Raw genomic sequence first — 20,256 nt, forward strand, 5'->3', positions numbered from 1 at the left:
AATAATGATCTGATTACTGCAGTTACCACTGCAAAGGAATTATTGGATAAAATAATATTAACATAGCCTAATCTGTAGTATTTTTTGTGCTTACTATTTTTAATCTCCAGGCCCAGTAAAAAAAATATTTCTAAGCCATACCTCTCTTATGATTCTGTGTCTAGCCCTTCCCCCATCCTGCTTTAGGTGGCTGGGCCTTCAGGCAGAATGAAGCCTGGCTTGTTGAGAGTTTTAGGTGAGGGCTGTGGTATTTTTTTAACTATTTCCAATTATTGGATCTGTTTTATGCCTTTCTTTAACTATTTCCAGTTATTAGATCTATTTTACCAAATACTGCAACCAGGACAATTGCAAAAGGTCTATGCTGTTTCCAGAGGCAGCACTTTGGCAGTGTTCTGCTGCCCTAGGGAAATTCTAGGGGCAGTTTCTTTTCTAATCTCCAGGTTTGTTTACAGTAATTACAAAACTAAGGTTTTGAATCTTGCATTTAGAGAGATTTTCCTTTCTATTTCAGAAGTGATGATTTTATATATTTATATGAGATGCCTAATTATTTCTAAGCTGTTCCAAAACAGCTCTTTAAGAATTTTCTTATTATTTTGCTATTATCATCTGGAGGTATGAGAATATACACTGAACAGGCAGAAAGACACAAATAGGAAGTTCATTACGCAAGAAAACAGAAACAAAGAAATACTTTTGAAAAGGCCAAATAAAGGATTGAATATATTATCTCATCCCATTCTACCTTTTTTGCAGAACAATTTTAACTGTAATATATTTACTTTTTTTTTTTTACGTGAGCAGGCACTGGGAATTGAACCTGAGTCTCTGGCATGGAAGGCAAGAACTCTGCCTGCTGAGCCACCGTGGCCACCCTATAACATATTTAATTTTAACTGTAATGGTAGTATTTTCATTTTAAATCATTTTGAGGCCAGACTATGTTTCAGAAATAAGCCTTTTTTCATAGACTCATAACTAAAATCTTTTCAATTTTCAGTTTCCTTTTTAAAAGAATTTCTGTATTTAGTAACCAATTAGGAACATTTGACCAATACAAATGCAGGAACATACCAAGCAACAGATTTAAACAGACATTTAACACTGATTATATTTGCATAACACACCACTTAATATCTAGACCAAACACACAAACTAACTGAACAGGCATGGAATGCTTAACACACCGATTAACAATTAAACAGGCATTAAACTCTTACTATACCCGGGTAACAAACCAGCTAGCACTTAAATAGTCCTACTTAATTTCATTGAATGCCAATTAATTGTTGGATTACTTATTTGTTTTAGGAGTATGCTCAACAGACAAATTTAGGTCAGAGCATCAAACCCTGTACAGTATGGTACCCAGGAAACAGGTGTAGACGTCAGAGCAAAGGGGATCATTCTGGAAGCGTGAACCAGCCTAGTGAAGGGAACTTTACCCTGATGACCCACTTACCCAGTCAAATGTTCTGACATGGAATTGGAAACAGTTTACTCTTTGAAGTGTTCTAAGAGGTCAAAAGTCTCTGGAGTGCCAGCAGAACAAAGAAACCCTGGTTGCCCAGCTGCTAGGCTAACTTCAGTCCAGCAGCTGCAAAAGGCTTGGTCACCTGGTTTATCTGCTCTGCTGGGGCTCCAAAGTCTTGGGCTTTAATCTCGGAAGATGACCAAATTGTTACTGGACAAAGGCTCTGGGTTCTTGTGCCCAGTGTGCTCAATAACCAATTCCTGAGACACTGGGGTTTCAAAGAGAGAAATAGTTTATTACTGAGTGTGTATTAGGTGGGCAGATGACCTACTGGCCCCAAATCTGGCTCAGCTCTCTCTTAAAGAACTCCAGCAAGCATATTAAGACCCACTTTGAACAGTGAGGTCACATCTCCATGGAAATAACCTAATCAAAATTTCCCACCCAGCATTGGGTCTACCCCACAAGATTGGATTAAAAAGAGTATAGGCTTTCCTGGGGTATGTAAGAGATTCAAACCAGCACAAATATCAAGTCATATAATATTATATCTAGCATACATTTTTTTGTATCTATCTATATTGTTTAACAACATTATTTATGCAATATATAAAATCACAATAATACAGCCTATGGGAAAGGAAGAAGTAGAATGTCTGAGACAATGGGACAGAGCATAGAAGCCTAATTTTCAAGGTAATCTATTATGAAACTTCTGTTTTGTTCCTGAAGGGCCCTGAGAACAAAAGTTCTTTATGTTTCCTGGCCACTTTGTAAGGTAATGTTTTCATTTGACCTTAAATTACATCCTCAATTTTGAGAGGCATGCTCTATTTCTGGCGTTCTGAAATGTCTTAATTTAATTTTGTTCACCCTATCTTTACTGCTGCAGTTTTATAGGTGATAAGATGATACACAGAAAGAGTATAGTTTGAGTGAATCAAATGTAGGGGTAAATCCTGGTTTTATTACTTATTAGTTGCATGGCATCAAGTAAGTTATTTCATTGTGTTTGCTCACCTATAAAATGGTGGTATCAAAACATTCCTCTCTGCCTGTAGTGAGGTAATATATGTAATAGTCATTGGCATAAACCTGGTATGTAATGAGTACTAACTTCTATTTGTTGAAAGAATGAATGAATGTCAGAAGAATTAAAATGTCAACAATGAAGTAGGTACACTGAGAGAGCAAGCCAGTAATTTTTCATGGAAATATATAAGTAAAAAAATAAAACATTAGTTACTGTTCATGGATGATAGATTTTAGAGATAAAGCAAGAATAAATGAATATTTACAAACATACCATTGAAGAGAAAGATAATACATCATTATAAAATGTGTTATGCAATAAATTAATTATGTTGTCTTTACTAGCCTCAAACTATCATCAATAACATGGATGGGTCTGGTTATGCCATGGTATATCACATAGATTATTTGTATAAGCCACAAAATAAAAGTCATTCGTCAGAATGAAAAGAGGGGTGGGGATGGAGGTGAGCAATTGCATAAGTTAAACACAAAGGTGTCTTGTGGTTTTGAACATAATAGCAGCTGTGGTTAATATGTGATCATCCTCTGTGGTATATAAGGAAATAGATGGATAGGCCCCTTGACAAACCAACAATCAAACAGAAAATTCAGAATAGAAAAGGGCTTATTCCTTTTTGGACCATTTAGTTTCTGAAGCCTCTTAGAGCAGAAAGTGGCTAGTCAAGCATTATTCAAAGTGTGGTCTGTCTCACCAATAAAAGACAAATGGGATCTGGTTGGCAAGATGGTGGCATAAGATACTCCAGGGTACTGTTTCCCTACAGAATCTTTCAGCAACTAGCAAAAACCGGCAGAGCTGTCTTCCTCAAAATCTGAAAAACAGCTGAAAGGTTGCAGTATCTGGGAAAATGCTGAATCAAGAAAACACAGTTTGCCAAAGTTATCTTTGAAAGGTGCATCGATGTGGACATTTTACCAGGTGAGATACACAAAACCTGTTAGTTCTACTGTGTCTACATCAATACCCAGTTTCTCTATAGTTGTTTAGAAACTCAAAGTGAAAATAAATTTTAATCTTTTATTTAATTTAAATGATGTGAAGGAGCATATTAATTGATATTTGATTAATTTTTCCTTCAGAAATAAAGAGGGAAATATTCAAAATAAGGATATATTTTTACCAAAGACAGGTACCATTTAAACTTCATATTAACATATTTGAGTTAATTTCTTTGTAAATTGGCAGAACTTTCTATATGGAAACATATTTTTGAAAATATAATTGAACTAACTGCAAATGTGATTTATAGTATACATCCTTCCTTGCACACAGGGGAGTAAAATTAGACCACTACACATTCATATTTAAGGACTAAATGAACTACTCAAATAAGTTTATATAACTGACTTGGAGATTACCTCTTGGGTCAATAGGTTTTGCGTTTTTGAACATTCTAAAGGCATTGTTTGATCATGTTTGGACTTTTATTTCCATTTTATGTTCTCTCAAGATTATACATTGAATCTCGGGGTCTAAAGACTAAGAAAAAGCAGCAATAGATGTTAAGTTTTTTGTAACAGGATTCCCAACAACTTGAGATCAGACCATAAATTCATAGACTCAAGAAATATTTATGGACCACCCACTACATAATATGCCCTGTTCTAGGATTTGGGGAAACAATAGTCAGAAAAACAAAGGGAGCCTCTACCTTTGTGACTCTTTTAATTTAGCGAAATGAGTTAGTATGACAAATGTCATTGACAGGCTTGAAAAGAGTGTTTGACTTCTGATTTACATGATGAAACAGGGCATGTGTGGGCAATTCTTACTTCAATCCACACATAGAAAATGGGTTATTTAAATCCGTGATAATTAATGGCATTAATTTTGAGTTCAAGATGAATTGTAAGGTAATTTGTATAAAATAAAATTGCATTATTAAATAATTCAGGAACAGCTTAGTAAAACAATGTAATTACTGTAAATTAGAACAATAACTACTCTAATAATTACACATCACAGCAAATACAAAAGCCAATAAAAGATTGTTATTTAAAAAAAAGAAGAAAACACAGATTGAAAAATGGGAGGTGAAGTTTGAGGCACTCTTGTTAGTTGCCCCCCACACCCCTCTCAAGTGTGGTGTGGCACCAACCTGTCTTCCTTTTGTGGGACACTGGCCCTGTCCTGCAAGGACCAGAGTAACCCGTATGCACATACTGGGGTGCCTGTAAATCATGCTTGCCATCCCAGAACTTGTCCTGCAGGAAGAAGCAGTTTACAGGCAGCTAAAGCAATGTAAAATGCAATTGGGCCAAAGTGGCCTGGGGCAAAGGATTACCTGCATTAAGTCATAAAATAGAGCACCAGACAGGGAGATACAGGGTATTTCACAGAGTGTGAAGGGGTCATTCAAATTCCTGTAAACCAGGGTCATTCCTAAATCCAGGAGCAATTCACAAGCTCCAGACAAAAAACAGGATGACTGAGAGGATCCTGCATTTTGCATTTCTTTTGCATTCAAAAAGAGGGCTGATCTTTTTGACAGAAGGCTAAACTCTGAAGAACCACAGGCAAAACAGAGCCAATTTGTAAAGACTGTGAATTTTTTTGGCATTGGTTTGTTTTGCTAGTTTATGGTACCCAAGGAAATCTTTATCTGGATGCAAACTTAAAGAACAGAGAACTCAAGAACTAAATCCCAGAGATAACACATTAAAATATTAAGATATACAGTGTACAACTAAAGATTACAAGACAAGGAAAACAACAAAAAAAAAACAAAAACAACAAAAAATTAAAAACAGGAAATGATGGCCAATCCAAAGACATAAGACAAGAATCCAGAAACCAAAAATGAAGAGGACCAGATTTTGAACATAATGGACAAAGACTTAAAAAAAAGATCCTCAGTGTGCTCTAGGAGATTAAGAAAAACATGGAAGAAACTAAAAGATATGAGGAAAGCAATGAATGAACACTATGAGAATCTCAATAAAGAGAAATTTAAATAGGAGTCAAACCGAAATAGCAGATTGGAGCTGGCAGAAGAAAGAATCAGTGATCTTGAAGAAAAGATATTTTTAAATGATTCAAGCTGATAAGCAGAAAGAAAAAAATTTAAAGCAAACAGGACCTAAGAGACTTGCAGGACATCACCAAGTGCACCAGGATATGCATTATAGGAGTGCTGGAAAGAGAAGAAAAGAAGAAGGGGCATAAGGAATAGTCAAATAAATAATGGCAGAAAACTTCCTAAATTTAACAGACATGAATGTGCACATTCAAGAATCCCAATGAACCGCAAATAGGATAAACTCAAAGAGAACCAAGCCCAGATACATAGTAGTTATAGTAGTAAAACTGTCAAATGCCAAATACGAAGAGAGAGTTGTGAAAGCTGCAAGAGAAAAGCAACATGTAATGTATAATGGAGTTCCAGTAAGATTAATCTAATTTCTCATGTAAAACCATGTAAATTTCTATGGTATACATATATATTATATGTATCACTTCACCCAACTACAACAGAATATGCATTCTTCTCTAGTTAACATAGATCATTCTCCAAGATAGATCATATGTTGGACATAAAATGTCTCAATAAATTAAAAAAATTTGAAATCATAAAATACATCTTCTCTGGGTGGGCCACGGTGGCTCAGCAGGCAAGAATGCTTGCCTGCCATGCCAGAGGACCTGGGTTCGGTTCCCAGTGCCTGCCAGATAAAAAAAAAAAAAAAAAATACATCTTCTCTGACCACAGTGGAATGATGCTAGAAATCAATAACAGAGGAAGAACTGGAAAATTCACACAGATGTGAAAATTAAACAACACACTCTTAAACAACCAATGACTCAAAGAAGAAATCACAAAGGAAATTAGGAAATATCTTGAGGCAAATAAAAATAAAAACACAACATACCAAAACTTATGGGTTGCAGTAAAGGCAGTGCTGAGCAGGAAACTGATAGCTCTAAATGCTTACATTAAAAAAGGAAAGGTGTCAAATCAGAGACCTAACCTTCCAGATGGAGGATCTAGAAATAGAAGAGCAAACTAAATCCAAAGCAAGCGGAAGGAAGGAAATAACAAAAATTGTCAGAGAGAAAGAAATCAAGACTAAAGGAAAAAAAAAAACCAGAGAATTGATACAACTAAAACGTCATTCTTTGAAAAGATGGAAACAACAAAAGGAAACAGCAAAACTTTAAATAGACTGACACAGAAAAAAAAAAAGAAGGGCACAGTTAAATCAGAAAAAAAAAAAAAGAGGGACATTACTACCAACACCACAGAAATAAAAAGGATTATAAGAGGATACTACGAATAACTTTATGTCAACAAATTAGGTAACCTAGATGAAATGGTCAAGTTCCTAGGAACACACAAACTACTCAAATTTCAAAAAACTGAAGAGGAGGCAACACTTCCTAATGCATTCCATGAGGCCAACATCACATTAATTCCAAAGCCAGACAAAGATACCACAAGAAAGAAAATTACAAACCATTATCTTTTATGGATGTGGATGCAAAAGTCCTTAACAAAATAGGAGCAAAGTGAGTACAATAGCACATAAAAAGAATGATATGCTGTGATAAACTGAGCTTTATCCTATTATGCAAGGTGATTCAACATAAGAAAAACAATTAATGTAATACATCACATTAATAGAGCAAAGGATAAAAACCACTCATTTCAATTGATGCAGAAAAGGTATTTCAAAAAATTCAAAACCACTTATGATAAAAACACTTAGAAAATTAGGGATAGAAGGAAACATCTTTGACATGGTAAAGGGCATATGTTAGAAACCCACTGCTAAGTCTTGACAGGTGATCAAATGGTATCTAAGTTAGGGTTTACTACTTAGAATTAAGAACTCTGTCATCTGAATATGCAGATATTTTTCTTTGTTGCCTTAATTTTAAATTATTTTATGGAACTTACTGTGCAAACACAGGCTTTACAATGATTATATGGATACTTTATTTAAATATACATATGGTTAAGCTGACTAAGATATTCATTTTTGGTGGTTTTAAGTGTATTGTTTGTTTTCTTAAGTAAAAGAGTTAATGACGACGACGACAACAAAAACCCACTGCTAGTATCTTAGTCACTGGTGAAAGACTGAAAGCTTTCCTTCAAGAACAGTAAAAGGACAAGTATGCCCACTGTCACACTGTTATTCAACATGGTACAAGGAGTTCCAGCCAGACTTATTAAGGAATAAAAAGAAATAACAGCATCTAGATTGGAAAGTAAGAAGTAAAACTTTCACTATTTGATGATTACATGATCCTATATAAAGAAAATCCTAAAAAATCCACAACATAGCTGTAGAACTGATAAATGAATTCAGGAAAGTGGCAGGGTAAAGATCAACATGCAAAAATCAGGAGTGTTTCTATAATTGTAATGAACAATCTGAAGATTATAAAAATTCTACTTAAAATAGCAAATAAAAAAGCAAATATCTAGGAATAAATCTAAGCAAGGAAGTAAAGGACTAGTAAGCAGAAAACTACAAAACATTGATAAAAGAAATCAAAGAATGGAATGAGCATATGTTAAGAATGTTTGTGTTTCTTTCTTGTAATTTTTTTTAATTATTAAAAAATAAACAAATAATTACTGATAAGGTAAAAAAAAAAGGAAATCAAAGAAGATTTAAGTAAATGGAAGGGCATTCTATGTTCATGGAGTGGGAGACTAAATATTTTTAATTCTACCTGAACTGATTGACAGATTCAGCACCATCTCATCAAAAAATTCCAACAACCTTCTTTGAAGGAATGGAAAAGCCAGTCAACAGATTTATATGGAAGGGAAAGGGGCCCCAAAGAATCAAAGCCATCTTCAAAAAGAAGAATGAAGTTGGAAGACTCACACTTCCCAAGTTTAAAATTTATTACAAAGTCACTATAAACATAATATCATGTTACTTGCCAAGAACAGACATATAAACTAATGGAATAGAATTAGGAAAATTTAGAAATAAATCCTCAAATCTATGGCCGACTGACTTTTTTTTTTACATTTTTTATTGTGAAATACAACAAAAATGCAAAAAAAAAAGTGTTAAATTTTAATGTACATTTTACCAAGTAATTTTAGAACAAATTTCAAAATATGGTATGGGTTACAGTGCCACCATTTTAGAGGTTTCCTTCTAACTGCTCTAAGACACTGGAGACTAAAAGTAACTATCAGTATAAAGATTCAGTAGTGATAGTCATTTGTTAAATCCTATCTTCTCTAATACAACTCCTCCTTGTTTGATCCTTCTCCTACTCTTTAAGGATATTTGGGCAACAGCAATTCTAACTGCTTCATGTTAAAAAGGGTGTTGATATTATGAGGTTAGGGGATGCAACTGGTTGATGCTTTTGGAAAGTCTGATAACTATGAATTTCAGGGCTTGTTTGACCTAGGAACCATATAAAGGTTGTAGGTTTCTGGGGAAAAAAAAAATGAGCGAAAGTTTTATAGAATCTCAGATAAAGCCCTGAGTATTTTTACTTTTCATTTATTAGTTCTACAGCTATGTTGTGGATTTTTTAGGATTTTCTTTATATAGGATCATGTAATCATGAAATAGTGAAAGTTTTACTTCTTACTTTCCAATCTGGATGCTGTTATTTCTTTTTATTCCTTAATAAGTCTGGCTGAAACTCCTTGTACCATGTTGAATAACAGTGTGACAGTGGGCATACTTGTCCTTTTACTGCTCTTGAAGGAAAATTGTTGGTTTTCAGGAATATTGTTGGTTGGGGTTTGGCATATCACAGCAATTAATAATATCTAGCTGAAGCTTACATAAGCATAACCTCCATACTAGCCTCTCAATTCTATTTGAAATCTCTTAGCAACTGGTCCCTTATTTTCATTACACTTCTCTCCCCCTTTTGGCCAGGAAGGTGTTGTCAATCCCATGGTGCCAGGGCCAGGCTCATCCCTGGGAGTCATGTCCCACATTGCCAAGGAAACTTACATCCCTGGATGCCATGTCCCACATAGAGGGTACGATAATGATTTTATTTGTAGAATTGGAAGTACTCTTAAGAATTATTATAGGTAAACTTAGCTTCTCCATTATAGATATAAGTTTCATAAGAGCAAGCCTCAATTTCAAGGGCTTAGCAGAGTAATTTGGGCAGAGAATAAAAAAGTATTTGCAAAGTTCCCTTACAGGACTAGAGAGAAAGGAGGAAATATTCAATCTCCCCATCTGGGGGAATTTCTGATTTTCTCACAAGCAGTGGGGACAACCAATTCAATAGGCTGAGCCCTCAATTTTGGGGCTCGTCCCTATGAAGCTTATTTCTGCAAAGGAGAAGCTAAGCCTACTGATAATTATGCCTAAGAACCTCCCCCAGAGAACCTCTTTTGTTGCTCAGATGTGGTCTTTCTCTCTAAGCCAACTTGGCAGGTGAACTCATTGCCCTCCCCACTATATGGGACATGACTCCCAGGGATGTAAATCTCCTTGGCAACATGGGTCCTTACTCCTGGGGATGAGCCAGAAACTGGCATCATGGGAATGAGAAAGCCTTTTTGACAAAAAGGGGGAAGAGAGAAATGAGACAAAATAAAATCTCAGTGGCTGAGAGATTTCAAACAGAGTTGAGAGGTTATCCTGGAGATTATTTGTATGCATTATAAAGAGATCCGTTTTTAGTTTATGGTGTATTGGAGTGACTAGAAGGAAGTACCTGAAACTTCTGAACTATTCCAGTAGCCTTGATTCTTGAAGAAGACTGTAAAACTATATAGCTTTTACAATGTGACTGTATGATTGTGAAAAACTATTTCTGATGCTCTTTTTTTTTTTTCTTTCTCCTGCATGTACAGGCACTGGGAATTGAACCTGGGTCTCCAGCATGGCAGGCAAGAACTCTGTCACCAAGCCACCATGGCACCTGTCTGATACTCCTTTCATATAGGGTATGGACAGATGAGTTTAAAAAATTAGGATAAAAATAAATAATAGTGGGAGATAAAGGGTAAAAATTGGGGAGCTTGAAATACTGTGGGTCAACGAGAGGGAGGGGTAAGGGATATGGGATGTATGAGTTCTTTTTTTTCTTTTAGTTTCTTTTTCTAGAGTGATGCAAATATTCTTAAAATGATCATGATGATGAATACAAAACTGTGTGATGATATTGTGAGCTATTTATTGTATATTATGGTTGGACTGTATGTGTGTGAATATTTCTCAGTAAAAATAGTTAAAAAAATTTTTTTCAGGCAAATAAAAAAAATGAGCAAGAGCTTGGCCTACTACCTTGGGAGTCCCTAATATTTGAGAGTGTATTAGGGACTTCTCAGGTGGGAGTTTAATACTGCCATATTTTTTCTCCAGTCCCTCAAGGGACTTTGCCCAAACTTCATAATTAACTGCCCAGCATACTCTGGGATATACTGAGGTATTACAGAAGGAGAACTGCAAGATCTTCTTCCCAGTTCTAGGATCCATGTGTTTAGGCCATGCATTTGGACCCCCAATAAAATCTAGAAAGGTTATTTAACTGAACTGGCTAGATAGGTTAAGTCAGATTGTGTGCTACAGAAAATTTGGGTTTTGGACAAAATAAACCTTTCTTCCTTTGGTCTCATCTAGTAGGTGAAACTCTAAAGTGCTGACAATATCTTCCTTTGCCCTGTATTCTGATTTATCTTAGTCCCAAACAGATCAGCTTTGTTCTTATCTCTAATTGAAGCCTGATCTCTTTTTCAGCTTCTTTAACAGTTACTCTATGTAGAAATGCTGACTTTCAGAGCTACAGAACTCCAACTCTGAGTCTTAGGTGTCACACAGATACCCAGAATTCCAGGAAAATACCAGGTTATACAATGTCTCTGAATTTAGAAACAATACTTAAAGCTCCAGAATAAATGTGGCTGCTATAAGAGTTTACAATCTAGGCCCTTATTTTCTTACAAATATTTTCTAAAAGAGACCATACAATATTTATCCTTTTGTTCCTGGCTTATTTTGTTTAACATAATATCTTCATGGTTCATTCACCTCATTGCATGCCTCATTACTTCATTTCTTTCTGTAGCCATACCATATTCCATCGTACATATACACCACACTTCACCCTTCTGCTTGTTACTTAATGTACCCTTTGGCCATCTCCATGAATAATGTCACCATAAAATCAGTGGCCAACTAACTTTTTACAAAAGTACTATGCAACTCAATTGGGGAAAAATAACCTCTTCAACAAATGGTGCTGGGAAAACTGAATCTCCATTTGCAGAAGAATGAAAGTAGACCCCTACCTCATGCCATATACAAAAAATAAACTCAAAGTGAATCTAAGGCTTAAATACATGAACCCAAACTATCAAATTCCTAAAAGAACACATAGGCAAGTATTTTCAGGACCTTGGTTAGGCAATGGGTTCTTGGATTTTTACACCCAAAGCACAAGCAACAAAAGAAGAAGTAGAAAAATGGGACCTCATCAAAATTAAAAACTTCTGTGCATCAAAGATCTCTATCATGAAAGTAAAAGATAACCTAAGAATAGGAGGAAATATTTGTAAACCACATATCTGATAAGAGTTTAATACCGAGGATATATAAAGAAATTTTATATTTCAACAACAAAAAAGACAACCAAATTAAAAATGGGAAAAAGATTTGAATAGACATTTCTCCAAAGAAGACATAAAAAAGGCCCAAAACCACATTAGAAGATGCTCAAACATTATTAGTCATTAGGGAATTGCAAATCAATACCATCTCACACACACTTGAATGGCTATTAGTGCAAAGGAGAAAATGACAAGCATTGGAGAGGATGAGGAAAAATATGAACATTCATTAATTAGTGGTGGGAGTGTAAAATGATGTGCTTGCCATGGAAGGCAGTTTGGCAGTTCCTCAGAAAGTTAAGTATAGAATTACCATATGACCCAGCATTCCCACTTCTAGGTGTATACCTAAAAGAATAGAAAGTAAGAACTTGAATAAATATTTGCACACCAATGTTCACAGTGGCATGATTCACAATTGCCAAAAGATGAAAGCAACCCAAATGCCCATCAACAGATGAGCTGATAAACAAAATGTGGTGCATGCACATAATAGAATACCATTCAGCCATAAAAAGGAATGAAGTTCTGATATATGTTACAAAATGGATGAATCTTGAAGAAATCATGGAGAGTGAAATAAACTAGTACAAAAAGGATACATACAACGTGATCTCACTAATATGAAATCATGAGAATAAGCAAACTCATAGGTTCCAGGGGCCATGATCATGGAAGGATATGGGGAGTTATTACTTCATTGGCACAAAGTTTCTTTCGGGATGATGGAAAAGTTTTGGTAATGGATGGTGATGATAGTAGCACAATATTGTGAACATAATTAACAGCACTGTATTATATATGCAAACACGGTTAAAAAGGGAAATTTTAGGTTACTAGAATAAAAATTTTTTTAAAAACATAGACCAGGACAACCCAAACAATGAGCTCTAATGTAAACAATAGACTATAGTTAATAATGTAATTATTATAATATGTTTACATCAACTATAAAAAAAGGTATCACACTAATACAAAGTGTTAATAATGATGTGGGGTATATGAGAGCTCTGTATTTTCCACCTGATTTTTCTATTTACTTACAACTCCTCTAATAAAAAAAATTAAAACAAGTGAAATGATACAGAACAGACAAATCCAATGTCAGGGACATTCTATGTGAAAGCCAGCCTGACTCTTGTAAAATCAATGTAATTAAAAAAAAAAAAATACATTAAAAAAGACTAACCACATATAAGAAAAAATGTTTTAAAAAAGAGGCAAATGAAACCCCAACCAAAACCATTCCTGCCAATCCTAAAGAACACCTAGGGTGTTATATAAGATTCTACAGTTTCCATGGACTAGGGTAACTTTCCAGAAACCAAAGACTTCCAGATGGGTTCCTGGATCAGGTAAGTCCTGAAATGCAGAGGGGCCAGCCTTTCCAGAACATCAGCTAGTTTCATCCCCTATGTTTTCATTCCAGATTATCAACAGCCCCTTCAAACATGAAAAAAGCTAGAATGGCATAGCCCAAATACCCCCAAGTCCCAATTCAGTTTGGCTTCACCTTAACTAATAACAACTTCAAAGTTCCTGTTTACAAATGGGTTCACATACAGAAGACCCAGGATTAGCACTTGAACATATCTTTGTGGCGGACTTGATTCAATACTTAACAGATTGTATGTTAGATAAAAGTATTTTATCAATATTATATTTCCTAAATTTGATAAGTAAACAATGGTTATGTAGAGAGAATCTGCTTCTTAGGAAATAAACACAAGTTTTAAAAGGTAAAGAGCCACAATGTATGCATTCTACTCTCAAATGGTTCACAAAAAAATTTTGCTGTCATTTATGGTATTAAAAATTGGTGAAATTTAGTAAAGGGTATCTGAGAGAATCAGAAATTCTGTAGGTAGAGCTTGGGAATTTTCACTATGAAAAAAATACATATTATTGAGGATTCTTATTGATACTAAAATTTGAGAACCACTGGGGTAGACCTCAAATAAAAGTCAGTTAAAATGCTTTACATTGGCTAATGCATTTTCTTAGCTTTCTTAATTTCTTAGCAGAATTGGAGAATACTACTTGAAGTATACTATTTCAATACTGCTACTCCTCTTATTATTAATAGCTAAACTACATTGTGTGCTTATCATGTGGCAGGCACTGTATATATTTTACCCAATTCTCACAATAACATCTGTGAATTACCGTAACTATCCTCTTTTTTACAGAAGAGGAAAGGGGGGCATAAAAAGGTTAAATAAATTGCTAAGTTCACATAGCTATTAAAGGATAGAGCCAAGATGGAAATCAAGGAGAGAATGACTTGGGACCAAAATTTTGCCGCTATGCTATTGAGCCTAGTTGGGGACCCATATGTTAAGATTGTAGGCTTTGGCTTCCATAAAACCTACATGTTATTTATGTCTTATAAAGTCAGCTTTCAATTGCGTACTAAGAAAGGAAGCAGTGGTACAGATCATGCAATAAGCATTATGATAAGGTATGGAACTCCCCTTGTTAATCCTCATCCTGGTGACAAACTCTTAGCTCTCTCACTAAGATAAGGCCACAGCTCATTCGCCCCTCCTGATCATTACTGTGATTTCCCCATCTGTCTCTTAGATACTCTTCAGCCTACAGGCACCAGATAGGGTGAGGTCTGGATATATGTTCACTAAAGATACACCCATCCTTAACATGGGAGGGTTTCCTGATTGAAGTGGGATGTGGCAAGAGCTTTAAAGTAACAAAAGAATTATTTCTGATGACTCCGAAGAGGCAGGCAGGACCTAAGGATACAACTCAGCAGTCCTGCCTCGCCTGGTCCAGGGCACTACCACTCCTTTGAGACCCAATACTCTGCAGAGGAGACAGGCTAAAAATAAAAGCCATAAGAAGTGAAGTTAGTGAGAATAATAGCTAATGTTTGATCCTTTGCAATTTACATAGACTTCCATGCCTTGGCTCTTTGGGTCCTCAAAAATAGGATGTGAAGTTTGTAAGGCAGGTATTAGCATACATGCAAGCCTCACTTCAATAATGGACAGATCTGAGCTGGAAACCAGCCTTCCAATTCCAGAGGTTGAGCTCTTTCCATTAAACCATGCCATTTCCTGAATGAAAGAGATATATATCTACAATTTTTGGAATCATGGCCTTATAGATTTATGCTGATTTTATAAGTGCAACCCTTGAGATGAAAACAAAAATGTGTTTTTTTTCCCAGTTGTATCACTTGAAATGAAATGCGTAAACAGTTAGTAATGATTTTTGTTATTGAGAGATTAATTTTTTTCTAATAAGAAAAATGAAAAGCATTCAGCAAAAGCATTATCACATTTTGAAGGGATTAAATAACCAATTCCAATTTAGCCCCTACTCAATGTAGTTATCTGGACCTTTAAGACCTTCAGGTTGAAGATGACATGCTTTTGTAGACAGAACACCCGAAGGAATCCACTAAAACCTATTAAAACTAATAAATGATTTCAGCAAGGTGACAGGATACAAAATTAACATACAGAAATCAATTATATTTCTACACACTTGCAGAGAACAATCTGAAAATAAAATTAAGAAACCAATATCTCACAGTATATGCAAAAATTAATCAAAATGTAGGAGCTAAAACTCAAGCTCTTAGAAGGAAATACAGGCATAAACCTTGGTGATCTTAGATTAGATTAGACAATGGTCTCTCAGATATGAAAAGCACAAGCAACAACCAAAAAATAGATAAACTGGACATCATCAAAATGCAAAAAAAATTGTGCTTCAAAGGACTTTACAAAGAAAGCAAAAGACAATCCACAGAAACCCACAGAATGGGAGAAAATATTTGCAAATCCTATATCTGATAGGAGAGTTGAATTAGAATATATTAACTCTTACACTCAACAATAAAAAAGACATTAATCAGGCAGGCCACGGTGGCTCAGCAGGCAAAGTTCTCAGGCAGAGTTCTTGCCTGCTATGCCGGAGATCCCTGTTCGATTCCCAGGGCCTACCCATGCAAAAAAAAAAAAAAAAAAAAGTCATTAATCCCAATTTAAAAATTGCAAAGGATCTGAACAAACATTTCTCCAGAGAAGATACACAAATAGCCAATAAGCCCATGAAAAGACACTATCATCAGTCATCAGGAAAATGCAAATTAAAACCACAATGAGATACCACTTTATATCCACTGAGATGCCTAAAATCCCGAAGTTAGACAATAACAAGTTTTAGGGAGGATGTGGAGAAATTGGAACCCTCATACACTGCTGGTGGGGATACAAAATGTTACAGCCGGGCGGGCCGCGGTGGCTCAGCGGGCAAAGTGCTTGCCTGCCATGCCGGAGGACCTCGGTTCGATTCCCGGCCCCAGCCCATGTAAAAAACAAACAAACAAACAAAATACAATAAAACAAGAAAATGTTTAAAGATGTTTCCCTTTCTTCCTTCCTTCCTTCCTTCTCTCTGTCTTTCCTTCCCTTCCTCCCTCTTTCTTAAAAAAAAAAAAAAAAAAAAAAATGTTACAGCCACTTGGAAAAACAGTCTGACAGGTCCTCAAAACGTTAAACATAGAGTTACCATATGGCTCATCAATTCCACGCCTAGGTATAGACCCAAGCCAATTATAAAACACCTCATATTGTATGATTCCATGTAAATAAATGTTCAGAAAATGCAAATCCACACAGACAGAAAGTAAATGAGTAGATCCCTAGGGCTGGGATGAATGGGTTGGGAGAGAATGCAGGTAACTAACTGCTAATAGGGATGGACTTATTGGAGTGATGAAAAGGTTATCAATTTTATTTAGGTGATGGTTGTACAAGTCGGAATAGACTAAAATCCACTGAATTGCAAACTTTAAATGGGTGAATTATTTGGTGTGTAAATTACATCTCAATAAAGCCTTCATGTCTGTGTCTTTTTCTCCTTTCCTCTCAGAGACAGCATTGGTCAATAGGTTTTCATGGCTACTTAGGAGATGGATGGTTTTTAAATAGCGATACAAAACAAGGAAATTACTAGTAACTCTTTTGCTTAATGTGTCTAAGAAACATGAGTGAAAACTTTTCTAAATGATGGGAAGCATATGAAGAGGGCTGCAGTTATAAATAGGTTTCTAGTTGGGGGGCAGGAAGAAACTGAGGGGAGACCATTTAGATTGGAGGTTTGATGTGAAGAGGATAATGTATTTGAAATGAGAAATGAGATGAAGAGCTGATCAAGGCTATATTAAAGCATTTCCAAGTGACACCATAACTGTATTGTGATGCCCTTCTCAACAGAATTGCGTGGGTTTTTTTTTTTTTTCCGACTGAATCCAGTAGCCCCAATATAACAATACTGAATCAATAACAAAAAAATTGATTCAAGGCCCAGGTTTTGCAAGGCAGGGGTAGTAGAAAGAGTAGGGGAGTGGCAAGTTAAAGGGAATAGTAAGAATGATTTAAGTGAGAGGTGAGGGAAGTGGAGCCAGGAGGGGAATGATGCAGCGGGAGAAAAAGGAAGAGTGTGGGACTTCAGGGAAGTGGGAGCGAAGGAGTGCGAGCTGGGAAAACATGACCTGTTGTCAGAGGCTGGAAAAGAGAAACTGAAATGTCGTAATTGAAGGAGTTCTAGATAGTGATAAGGTTTAAAGAGGCCCTGAAAGTGTATTGCTGGTGGGCATCTGCTACATAATCCCTAAATAATTGGCTTCCTTAGAGCTCCTACATAGTGGGAAAGCCTTTTAGATTTTTTGACAGAATCAATTATCATCCTCAAGAATGGAGACAGGATTTACTGTTACCTTTAGAAGAGAGAGAGAAACATGCCTGATCCCAAGCTCCTGGTCACAGTCATAAGACTTTCAGTATTTCAATAACATCATTGTTAGTCTTTTAACAATGAAATTAATTAATTTAGTTAAAATTGTTCAATACTGCAGAGCAAAATAATTGAGTTCCATTAGAGTAAAATCTAAATACCAAGATATTATTTTGCACAGAAAATATTTATGTACTTTATTGACACAGGATACACAAACAAAGGACTTCCAACAGGTTTATTACAGACTTTAGATTAAATATAAACGGAGAAAAACAAACCAGTAAGAACTTTTAGTGTAAATTTTGAGTCTATTAAATCAAGCTTTTTCTTTGTCATTTGCCTATCTCACAACACTAACCTCTTATTTTTTTTTAACTTTTTATTAATTAAAAAAAATTAACAAACAAAACATTTAGAAATCATTCCATTCTACATATACAATCAGTAATTCTTAATATCATCACATAGTTGCATATTCATCATTTCTCAGTACATTTGCATCGATTTAGAAAAAGAGATAAAAAGACAACAGAAAAAGAAATAAATGATAATAGAGAAAAAAAACTATACGTACCATACCCCTTACCCCTCGCTTTCATTTACCACTATTTCAAACTGAATTTATTTTAGCATTTGTTCCCCTATTATTTATTTTTATTCCATGTGTTCTACTCTTCTGTTGATATAGTAGCTAAAAGGAACATCAGACATAAGGTTTCCACATTCATAGAGTCTCATTGTGAAAGCTATATCATTGTTCAGTCATCATCAGGAAACATGGCTACTGAAACACAGCACTACATTTTCAGGCAATTCCCTCCAGCCTCTCCACTACAACTTAAACAACAAGGTAATATCTACTTAATGCGTAAGAATAACCTCCAGGATAACCTCTCAACTCTGTTTGGAATCTCTCAGCCATTGACACTTTGTCTCATTTTACTCCTCCCCCTTTTGGTCTAGAAGATTCTCTCAATCCCTTGATGTTAATTCTCAGCTCATTCTAGGGTTTTTCTCATTCCTTTGATGCTGAGTCTCAGCTCATTCCAGGATCTTTGTCCCTCGTTGCCAGGAAGGTCCACACCCCTGGGGGTCATGTCCCACGCAGAGAGGGGGAGGGTGGTGAGACTGCTCATCATATTGGCTGGAGGGAGAGGCCACATCTGAGCAACACAAGAGGCTCTCTTGGGGGTGACTCTTAGGTCTAATTTTTAAGTAGACTTGACCTATCCTTTGTGTGGTTAAGTTTCATGTGAACAAACCCCAAGACTGGGGGCTCAGCCTATTGCTTTGGTTGTCCACACTGCTTGTGAGAATATTAAGAATTCAACTTGGGGAAGTTTAATTTCTCCCCATTCTCACCATTCCCTGAAGGGGGCTTGCAAATACTTTTCCACTCACTGATCAAATCATTCTGGGATTCATCGGGGCATCACTCTGGACAAACCCACAAAATCTCATGTGCTACCTGAGATTCCATGTACTTATGACATTCAATCAAACTATCTACATGAGTTATATTAGGAAATGCTCTAGTCAAAATCTAAATTTTGTAACAAATAAGCATTTTTTGCTTTAGTCTCACACATAAGGTCACATTTTAAAGTATTAATTATCATCTATTTTCAGCACCCTGCAATAATGACATTCCTTTGTTCTTCCTCATGCAAAAACATTTTTAAAATTTGTACATTGTACATTTCACTATTATTATACACTCTAGGCATTCCTAGATTATACCATCTTGATCTTTAACATTTATCTTTCCTTCTGATTTCATTTATGACCCCAGCCCTCCTCCCTCTATCATTCTCACATGCAGCTTCATTCAGTGTTTTAACATAATTACATTACAGTTAGGTAGTATTGTGCTGTCCATTTCTGAGTTTTTGTATCCAGTCCTGTTGCATAGTCTGTATCCCTTCAGTTCCAATTACCCACTATCTTACCCTATTTCTATCTCCTGATGGTCTCTATTACCAATGACATATTCCAAGTTTATTCACTAATGTCGGTTCATATCAGTGAGACCATACAGTATTTGTCCTTTAGTTTTTGGCTAGTCTCACTCAGCATAATGTTCTCTAGGTCCATCCATGTTATTACATACTTCATAAGTTTATTCTGTCTTAGAGCTGCATAATATTCCATCGTATGTATTTACCACAGTTTGTTTAGCCACTCGTCTGTTGATGGACATTTTGGCTGTTTCCATCTCCTTGCAATTGTAAATAAGGCTGCTATAAACATTGGTGTGCAAATGTCCATTTGTGTCTTTACCCTTAAGTCTTCTGGGTAGATACCTAGCAATGGTATTGCTGGATCATATGGCAATTCTATATTCAGCTTTTTGAGGAACCGCCAAACTGCCTTCCACAGTGGTTGCACCATTTGACA

General features: G+C 35.7%; 1 long non-coding RNA gene across 1 annotated transcript; it reads left to right on the top strand.

Annotated features, from left to right (window-relative positions):
• Window positions 1–2,173: 2,173 nt before the first annotated feature.
• LOC143679050 (uncharacterized) lies at window positions 2,174–10,477 on the top strand. Its single transcript, XR_013173529.1, has 3 exons — window positions 2,174–2,255; window positions 3,298–3,452; window positions 10,339–10,477. It is a non-coding gene; the product is annotated as an uncharacterized LOC143679050 (long non-coding RNA).
• Window positions 10,478–20,256: the final 9,779 nt, after the last annotated feature.

This window comes from Tamandua tetradactyla, chromosome 4, assembly GCF_023851605.1.
Source record: "Tamandua tetradactyla isolate mTamTet1 chromosome 4, mTamTet1.pri, whole genome shotgun sequence".
NCBI classification, from domain to species: domain Eukaryota; kingdom Metazoa; phylum Chordata; class Mammalia; order Pilosa; family Myrmecophagidae; genus Tamandua; species Tamandua tetradactyla.